Source organism: Camellia sinensis, chromosome 11 (genome assembly GCF_055761805.1).
Source record: "Camellia sinensis isolate YWXY chromosome 11, ASM5576180v1, whole genome shotgun sequence".
In the NCBI taxonomy this organism is placed as follows: domain Eukaryota; kingdom Viridiplantae; phylum Streptophyta; class Magnoliopsida; order Ericales; family Theaceae; genus Camellia; species Camellia sinensis.
In genome coordinates, this window is record NC_138971.1 from 165,990,299 (window position 1) to 166,001,290 (window position 10,992).

General features: G+C 33.0%; 1 pseudogene across 1 annotated transcript; it reads left to right on the forward strand.

Moving 5' to 3' along the window:
• The first annotated feature begins 219 nt into the window (after nucleotides 1–219).
• On the forward strand, nucleotides 220–1,932 carry LOC114273407 (AT-hook motif nuclear-localized protein 22 pseudogene; annotated as a pseudogene). Its single transcript, XR_014344920.1, has one exon. The product of XR_014344920.1 is annotated as an AT-hook motif nuclear-localized protein 22 pseudogene (transcript).
• The last annotated feature ends 9,060 nt before the right edge of the window (nucleotides 1,933–10,992 follow it).

Here is a 10,992-nt window from a genome sequence, read left to right on the forward strand (position 1 = left end):
AAGGGATTACCATGTAAAAAATTATTAAATAATTTAAAATATTATATGTCATTATAATTTTAAAATATTATATGTCATTATTTATACAATATCAAAAAATAATGTAAGGCATTGACTTGAAAATGTAAGCAAATGCCACAAGTAGCCAGTAATTACCAATAATTTGTCCCATCCACCGCCCATGAAGTAAGCCAGTCTTAACAAAATCAAACCCCATCTATAACCCCATCTCTTTTTCGAATATAACGCTAATCCCAACATATTAACCCCCCTACCTACCTAGGGAGAGAGGTTTGAGAACATAGACCTATCCTCTCACATCTTCATCACTCCCCAACTCCCAAACCTCTACAACTCCACCATCAAAACAAACTGAAAACCTAAGGCTCCACATCCACTCCCACCCACTAAAAATTTAGGGGAGAGGAAGAAGAGATCATCAATTGATCAATCACACAGAGAGATGGTTTTATTCATCCAAGAATTTGGTGGATGACACCCAAAGTCCACTCCCTTTCTTCTTTCTAGGTAAAGCCTATTATTATACTATTTTGATTCATTAAACAAGCCCCCTCAAAGCAAGAAAGTAACCAAGAAAAAGCAAGAAAAGAGTGAGGGAAAGTGATAGACCCCCCCTCCAACCCAAAACTCTCTTCCTAATCATAATTTCTTTTTTGCATCCCCCACTACCTTGGCCTTTTTCAATCTCCATCTGTAGACTGAGTTTTGAAGGAAAAACAAAACAATGGATGGACACTCTCTTCCTCCTCCATTCCACACAAGAGATTTCAATCTTCAACACCAATTTCACCACCACCACCACCACCAACAACAACAACAACAACAACAACAACAACAACAACAACAAAATTCAGAAGACGAGCATAGCGGCACGAGCGGCCTAAACATGGGAGGACTGAAGAGAGATCGCGACGAAAGCAACCACCACGACAAAACCAACGGCGGCGGTGGCGGCAGCGAAGGTTCTGGTGGAACCGGGGAAGGAGATATGAATAGAAGGCCTAGAGGAAGACCTGCTGGATCCAAAAACAAACCCAAACCCCCAATCATCATAAATCGCGACAGCGCAAACGCTCTGCGGACCCACGTCATGGAGATCGCAGACGGTTGCGATGTCGCGGAAAGCGTTGCCGCGTTCGCTCGACGACGCCAGCGAGGCGTCTGCATTTTAAGCGGGACCGGCACGGTAACCAATGTCACTCTCCGCCAACCGGCATCGCCCGGGGCGGTCGTCACATTACACGGCCGGTTCGAGATCTTATCGCTGGCCGGGTCCGTTCTGCCACCGCCGGCGCCGCCAGCCGCCACCGGGCTGACCATATATTTGGCCGGAGGACAAGGGCAGGTGGTGGGCGGCGGGGTGGTGGGGGCCCTTCTGGCATCTGGGCCGGTGGTGATTATGGCGGCGTCGTTCAGTAACGCCGCTTATGAGCGGCTGCCGCTGGAGGAAGACGACGGCGGTCTTCCAATGCAAGGCGGTGGCGGTCCGCTCGGATCGCCGGAGGCGGTGGGGCAGCAACAGCAACCACAACAGCTACTATCAGATGCTTCTCTTTTTCATGGATTGCCTCCGAATCTTCTGAATTCGATCCAAATGCCGCCAGAGGCGTATTGGGCTACTGGTAGGCCTCCATTCTAACAAGAACTATAGTTCATTGAAGGCCATGAGAGAGAGAGAGACTATCTTTAACTCACTGAGAAATTTTAGGTTGAGGAATTTGGGTTGTTGAGCATTTCAGGTTTTTTTTCCTTCTCTACTTTCCTTCTCTTTTTTTTTTTTTTGTTTTGTTTTTTGCATTAAATTTTGATTTTGGTTTTTTGTTTGGAGTTTGATGATTAGATGATATGGGGTTTGATGAACTTTGTAAATTCTTTTGTTTTAATGGTGATTTCAATTTTTATGAGAATAAAGGTATCATCAATTTGTTCCACATGAAACGAAGATCCATCCTTCCTCACAAGTATTTCGAAAATTTTCCAAAATAAAATTCGTGGACTACATTTATTCTGTCAAATTTAAACAACAATACTACAAATTCAGACTTAATTATCTAAAATTTATTCAAAATTATCATTTTGTAATTTACATGTACTCTATACCACATAAATTTAATTTCCATCACACAACTATACCCACCAAAAAAACAAATTGAATGCGCAGTCTGGAAAGTTTAAGTCTGTATCATACACTTTCTAAATATTTTTGAAATATTTTTCAAAAAGCTTTAATTTTTCACCACAATTGGAGTGTTTAATTTGTAATCTTTACACATTGATCAGTTTCAGTGAAATTCCATAGACATTTGAGCTCTAAATTGACGATTACAAAGAGGAACACATTATATCATAATAATTTAGAGAAGATCTACATAATATATACTTCCCCTCAAAAATAGATTCCAGAAAGTGAAATCTTAACTTTACACACACCAAGTTTAAATCTCGTACGGTGTTTTTCTTAGATACACAGCTTTCCTCCCCCCACAATAGGATGGTTGGTCTAATTCGTACTCTTTTTGCTTCTTCACACTCATAGAACATCCCACATTCACAAGTTTCAGTGAAAATCCATAACCATTTGAGCTCTACAATGATGATTACTAGGAGCAACCCGTTATATCATATGTTTAAGAAAAATTGTTTAACGTGATACTTCTTATGGGTGAAAAATTATAGGCCACATTTATTAATTGACTGTCTAATAAAAATAAGTCAATATGTGTCACTCAATTATTGAATTATGCTGATTTTCATTGAAACATGTGAGGATTTCAATGGAGTGGCAAACTAATTATGAGAACAAAAAGTAAAAATACTAGACAATGATATGAATAATAAAAGTAATTTTATTTTAAAAAAGTGAGTATTTAAGTATAAATTTAAAATTATTGAAATGTGAATTACACTCAAGAGATAACTGAATGAATGGAATCTATTCATTTACTTTTTTGTAAGTAAATTTTTTTAATTTATAATAATATTGGAAGAAAAAGAAGTATGGGGGCCTTGGAGAGTTTGACCAAAAAGTGAGAGGAGTTTTAGGGTTATATCACACTGCAGATTTGCAGACATGGAAAATATTTGAGGAGCAATGTTACATATTCACACCATGACAAATATTCGAGGAGTAATGTCATATGCTGTTAGACTTGTTAGACTTATATTTTTATCTATAATATGTAATAAGATAAATGGATCTCATGTTATTAAGTGCATAAAAAATTATAAATTAATACATTAACACATAATATAATAAAAATGTTTGAGAGTTCTAAAATAAGAGCTCTCATCTCCAACCCAATCTTCCCACTAAGAGGATGAAAATAAATTTTTTTTATTCAAAAAATAAATATAGAGTATGTCATTATTCATTCAAACTCTAACCACAAATATTCATTTTCTTCTCTAAATATTTCCATCCAAAATTAACCATCAATTCTTTCTCCATTTATTTTATTTACCATCTATTATTTTATAGAAAAACCACACCCTCATACAACAAAGGAAATGACTGCAGAGCTTCTGAAGAAGAAATGGATGCAAAGCATGTTAATGAAGAAACGATACTGATTAATGAAGAAGATAGATGCTAGACATAGGCTTTGAAAGAATGTGAAGTATAAATGATAGTGATTAATTCGGATTGTACAAAAGTTAACAAATTTTGCAACATTATTAATATTTAATTTTTAAGTTTTTGTTAAATATATTTAATATTAGACTAATTTTAAAGATGTAATTTTAATATTTTTAATGATAAAAAATTTATAAAATTTAGATGTACATATTAAAAGTTATTTGTATTTTATAACATATAACAAAAAATACAAAAGGATATATTTGGTATATAAATTTAAAAGTAAAAGGACTTGAGAACAAAATTGGTATTTAAAAAATATAAATAGTGCTATAGAGATCAACCTTCATTTTTTATACTGCTTTTATATTTGAGGGATGAAACATTCCTCCTCCCAAATAGAGAAGACTATACAAGATGAGTTGGAGTTGAGAATAAAGGAAAGATGCTTCAAATTTAAAGATATAGAGCATGGTTAGAAATGCTCTAAAGAAACTCTAGAAGATATGATCCACCCATTAATGTGATGTTTTAACTTCTTTATTTTTTTTTCTCCACCACATTATTGGTATTCAATTAAACTTCTAAAATTAGAATTACATATGGTTGCTCCTAACATAATGTCATATCATTAAATATAATTGTTAATATGTTTTATTTATGCATCTCAAATATTTTCCATATTTGAGGTACTGGTTTACACGTGCACTGCTCTGAATCTGAATGAGCTCTTTTTCGAGGCAAAGCAAACGCTACTACTACTTACTACTGTGTACTTCCATAAAAGGGAAACAACTAGGACCAACCAACCAACCCAAGTGGCCTTGAGCTTTTAAAGCCATGCTTTACATCTCTCTCTCTCTCTCTCTACCTGTTTTTCAGATTCTAAGAAATACGGATTGGGGGAAGAGTTCAATGCTTCATGAAACCAAATCCGTGTTCAGATTCTCTATACTTGTACACTGGAGTCGAACTGGAGCTACTCCTCTCATATGTTTTTTATGAGTATGATGACCATCTCAAACATTGGGTCATTAATTCTTTCATTAAATTTAATTTAATAAAAAAATCATTTTTTTCTTATATTTTAATAGTTTTATCAAATAAGTATTAAATTGAAAATATTAAAAAAAATTACCAAATTGAGAACGTCTAGACCTTTCATCAAATTAATGTTTATAATAGTTGGATTTTCACTATTAGATGTCCCCGGATGAACATCTCTAGGCAAAAATTTATGAAAAAAATACAGTGGCTGGGATATATGTCCGATCGTCCGACTAGTTAACCGGTGTTTTTGATGAAAGTTTAAAATTTTCTGTTAGAGCACTTAATATCAAATGAAATTTTTACTCAAATTTAGTGGGAAAAAAAATGCAATAAAATGAAATGGAACGAATATTTTATCAAAATATTCATTTTTATGTTTAGTTTAGACTAAAAAAATAATGATAGATGCATTATAAATAAAATCATCTTTCACTATTTTAAAAAAAATAATCATTCCATAAGAAAGTTTTAAAAATCACTATTTCATTTCATTTGATCTCATTCTAATAAATCAAATAAGACATTAGAAAATGTTTGGTAGCTCAAAATTTTGTGGCTCAAATAACTTAAATTTGTCAAAACAACGTCGTTTTACACTCAAAATTTGTCAAAACGACATCGTTTTAAGTGATTTGAGCCACAAAATTTTAAGTTACCTAACATTAGTGTCTTATAACCTTATCCGTTTTTGGATATGGAAAATCTTTATCTTTTTCCCTTTTCTCTTTCATCATAAAAAGTATTAAAATTATTAAGTAATTAATAATTACTGACTTAAATAGCAAGACTTATCATTTTTTTTATTTGAGTTTTAAAAGGTTATACGCAAAACGTCAAGTAAATCAGATGAAACATTGGTCTAGAGTAGTGGAATAATTACTCCTTTAATATTTTTTTTTATTTTTTGAATATGGATAAATTGTGATTATTAGGGAAGTTTCACTTTTGTAATTATAATTTTTTTTATAATTGTACAATTTTTAATTGTGATTTTCGATTTGTGGAGGTAGTAATGAGCTCCTATAAGAAAATACAGTTAGATTTTTAGCAGAAAATCTCACATGACAATAAATGATTTTGTTAAATATTGAGCCAAAAGTTTGTTAAATATTGTTGTTTAATTGTTTGTTTGGCCCTTTAGGCTCAGTTTGATTAGATAGAAAATACATGAAAGTAAAAGAAAAAAAAAATTATAATAATAATAATAATTTTTTATATACTTGTTTAGATAGAGAGTCTTAGAAAGGAATGAAAATTAAATTTTCCTATACAACTCGCATTAACTTATTAGTCAGGCTAATACTTTCTTACAAACTATGGAGGGAAATTTATTTTTTCCTACAAATCTTGACAAAATTTATTTTGTTTTTCCTTTTACTTATGTTTCTCTCCGCAATCCCATGTTATACAGTGATTATATTTTTTTCCCATCATTTTATTACAAAATTTTTTATTTATTCAAATACATGCAAGAAAATAAATTTTTATTTTCTTTTTCCATTACTTCACTTCACTTTCTACCATTTCCATTTTCTATCATTTATTTCTTTCTAAACAAACGGAGCCGTAGAATCTTCTTTTTTTTATTATTATTTTCATCTACGTGTTGTTTGTTTTATTTTAATATAAATGTTTTTCATATTTCCAAAAAAAAATAATAAATAAATAAAATCTGCAATGTATTTTGCTTCTCACTGAAGGGAGACTTTTGTAAGGTCTAGTCATTATGTTACTTTGTAAGACTTTTGGCTTGATTATAGGAGTTACTCTTAATAGTGATTTTAAATATCAATGTGTATGTATTTTTTAATCTTTTACAATCCAATATATTAGTGAGAATAAAAAATTGTTTACTGGCTAATTCACAACATGTAAGTATTTGACTGTTTAACTGTTATAAATTTTTTATTTTATTTTATGTTTTTTGACATCGATAGTTTTACAAAAATTACCACGTATTACTTAATTTTTAATACATATATATCGCTCAGTACTCTTTAAATCAATTCATTTTCTGATACTTTATTTAAAACCTTTCCTCACACACATTTTCTTTTGCTAAAGTTTGTCTCAATACATCCTTATTGTTATTCAAGAGTTTGTTGTTTCTTGTTTATAACTTGATATAGTGGTTAACAAACTATGGACTTTATTCAGTTCATAATCCACTATTTTGTTAATTAATTATATATATTTGTGCAGTTTATATATATTTGTGCAGTTCAGTTAATAATTTTTCAATATCAACTTTATTTTTCTTGTTTTTTTAATGATTCGTTGTAGTAATTATCTTATAATGTTTGCATACTTCCATTTTACGACTTATTCAGTTTAAGATTGCAGTTTCATCAGGTTAAGGTATTTATCCAAAACACAATATATATTATGAATATTTACATACATATACATATATATCCATATAACAAGGGAAGATGGTTTTTGAATTTATCTTAGAGACAATTGTCCTATTAAGATATTTTAATGGTCATGATTCATTTGTGTATTTAGATGGATGGTTGAGATGATCCCCTTAAGTATATATCAATCTTAAGTATATATCTACATTTACTTCCCGCCCAAACAGTAAGCTTCCTACTTACCCACATCTCCCCTCCATTCTATCTTCATCTCTCTCCCTTCTTTGTTCTCACCTTTCCACTTACCCACGTCTCCCCTCAATTTTATCTTTATCTCTCTCGCTTCTCTGTTCTCACCCACCCCATTCCCTCTTTATCTCTTTCTCCCTCCCTGTTCTTCTTCTTTCCTACCCTCCCTTCTCGCTCGCTCCCGAAACTACTCTCTAGTCTCGGCTCGCAAGGTAAGATGCTCGCTCCCCTTCTCTTTATGTCCCCTTTTTCTCTCTGTTAATTAAAATCATTATAAAAAAATCCAAAATCATTCAGTTTCGTCTTCGATCCTCAAATCGAATTCCAATTCAAGTCTATCTCGAGTCGATCACTTCGCTCACTCTTCTCAAACTAAAGGTAAAGATCACTCTGTTTACTCAAAACGAATGTCAAAATCACAAAGATTTTCATTTTATTATGTTTGATTGCTATCACTTTACTTTCAATTGATCTCACAAACAAATCTAATCGACTACTGTTACTTATCTGATGAATCTCTGAGTTCGTTTATCATATCCCTATTTTTCTACTATTTTCATTTTATTATGCAATGATTTAAAATTTTAAATCCTCATCCACATGCAGAAGATAAGAAGTTGAAAACTCTTGCAAAGAGGAATCTGTGGCGCCAGTGTGTGGTTGAACTTGCAGCAGGTTGCAACCACATTTATTGTAGGTACTATATTACTTCATTTTGAATTCTTGATTTCTTCTCAAATCCTTTACACCAGTACTTTTTTTCAAGTGTCATCATGGAGACCTGAACATTGTTTTGTCCCCAGGACATTCTAGGCGTGACTATTCACCTTCAGCTAGATGCCAACCTTCTTTTGTTTTCTATATTAGTAGGTATATGTTATTCCTCAAATCCTTTACACCAGTACTTTTTTTCAAGTGTCATCATGGAGACTTGAACATTGTTTTGTCCCCAGGACATTCTAGGCGTGACTATTCACCTTCAAGTAGATGCCAACCTTCTTTTGTTTTCTATATTAATAGGTACATGTTATTCCTCATATCATGCCTTTTGATTTGAAAATATTACCATGGAAAAAAAGGATTCAAGCCATCACTCACCCTTTGTGATTGCACTTTTTATGTTATCATTTTTCTGTAATCATCAATGGAATATTGCGTCAACTTGTGGAAAATCCCTTTGTCCTATTTGAACTCAAAAAAACCTGATCCTCTGCATTTATGTTCTGTCTTAACCTATAGTTGGCATATATGTGGTTCTTGAAGGTCATAACAAAATGGCACGGTTGACTCCAATTTACATGAAACAGTGGTGTAACTCTCCATTGTTTTCTTTTTTCTAATGAAAATGTTGTTTTAGCAAGTTGCATAGCTAAACATCCATAAAACATCTTTTGTTTACATGATGATACCTTTAACAATGCATGACATTGTACTTGCTATGATACGAGGCAGTATTTATGGTCTGACTTTCTGTAGATACCTTAGTTGCTTTCTTTAAATATTCTAAAGTAGTCTGTCCAGGGTGCCTGCATGTATGATTCATGTCACAATCCTTTTTTTTTTTTTTTTTCTTTTTATAGATTTTGATGTGTCTAATGCTCAAGTGGAGCATGTATGACTCTTATAAACATATTAAACATATTTTTTTTATAAATGACTTTGTATCGTTGAGTGTTTGTTCCATTGGGTTGTTTTTTTTAACCATTTCCATGCTCTGTTTTTTTTTTTTCTTTAAAAAAAAAAATTGTATTCAAAGTTAGATTTTTTGTAATGGAAAAGTATTCGATTGCTAATAAAACTTAGAATCTGTTGGTTCAGATTATGAATCTGTTGGGTTCAGATTCTAAGAAGGCCAAGATTCAAAACATCCCCCAAATCCAAAAAAATATTTTCAGCTCCCAAAAATCTCATATATCTCCTTCTGATTGATGCCCTTTTCTTTCTATCTATTTGCTATACATTATTTTTTTGTGTTCCATTGAGAAACCTGCGTGCTTTTCTTCGATATTTTCTGAGTTTAGAACCTTTTTTTGGTTTGAACTGCTAATTTTTTGGTTTGAGATCCTCACTGTGATCAAGCCCTCTGTCAACTGGATATGCTCCATTTTAGTAGTCATCTTGGGCATGTAATTGATCGTACATATGTATATATGTATATGCATATCTTAGCTTGGTGGCGGGTCTTTGATTTTGCTAAGATAAGAGGTTTTCTTTCCATGATTTTAGCTTGCTAGATTTGTACAATACAGATCATCAAAGTTTTGCCTCACTAGATTCATTAGCCTAGACAAAACCAAAAATTGTAAATCATTCCTCCATCCAAGACCAATGCTGGAATCTTACTCCCAGAGAAGACCTCCAAGGTGATATTCATTCATTGCCCCACAATTACCCTCATTCTCTTGCCAATTCTAGATTTTGATCATATTTTTTCTCTAAAATTATTGTTTTCCGTTTCTGGGTATTGTTTAAATCTATACAATTTCATGCTTATTTGATGAAAATGACCTATTATTAGATATCTAGATCTAGGTTTGCGTTAATTGAATTTTTTTGACTTGAAGTTAGGTTTTTATTGTGATATTTGTTCTTCTCATTCTTGGCATTCTCTAATATCCTGTTGTTAGTTGTTAGCCCAAAACTACTGTTTGGTTGCTAGGAAAGCAAAGAAAAATGAAAGAAAACAAAATTTGAGTATCATGCTTTTTGTTCTTTATATCAGTAAAATTACCAGAAATAACAAAATTAGACAACCTACAAGACACTTGAATTTCCATGGTTCAGTGTTGAGAGAAATGTTTAGTTTTATGGTCTTATGGATGAATCAACTGAACCCATTCAGAATGATTTCCCAGGGTTTATGTCATTCACAGATGATTGATATTGTTCTAGGAAAACATTTTTTACACATAGATCTTTGCAATCTGTATGTTGAGTCTTAAGAAGCTCATGGGTAATTGGTAGGTCTTACTTTAAATTTTTTTAAATATAAAATCTCTCTCCCTCGCATATTGAAGAAAAGCTGAAATTCTTATTCCATACTCAATGTACAAGATATTTCATATATATATAGTACTACAATTATATCTATACAAGAGATATGTATCTCAACACATGTGTTAATTCTGATAACTGTGTAACTGTCTAACCATCTAACAAACTATCCAACTGTCTAACAGCTCTGCTTTATTGCTGAAACAGAATAGAGGCTGAGCTGCTATGCTTGGGCTCTGCTATGCTTGGGCTTTGATGCAATGTCCTCAACATTCCCCGTCAAGCGAATGGGGTGAGTGGACTCCATAAGCTTGTCTTTGAGGTACAAAAATCTGGAGACAGAAAGAGGTTTAGTGAAGATGTCAGCCAACTGGTCAATAGTTGGAATATACTGAAGAACCAGCTTTTTAGCGAAAACTTGTTCTCGAACATAGTGGCAGTCTACTTCAATGTGTTTAGACCTGGAATGAAATACTGGATTGGAAGCCAACGCCATAGCAGAAATATTGTCACACCAGAGAGTAGGAGGCACAGGAGAGGCAATAGACAATTCAGTGAGGAGCATGCTAATCCAAGCCAACTCGGCAGCAGTATGGGCAAGAGAACGGTACTCGGCTTCAGTGGAAGAGCGAGAGACTGTGGCCTGCTTTTTGGCAGACTAAGACACCAAGTTAGAACCCAAGAAAATACAATAACCTGAGGTAGATTTTCGGTCGGAAACATCTCCAGCCCAGTTAGAATCAG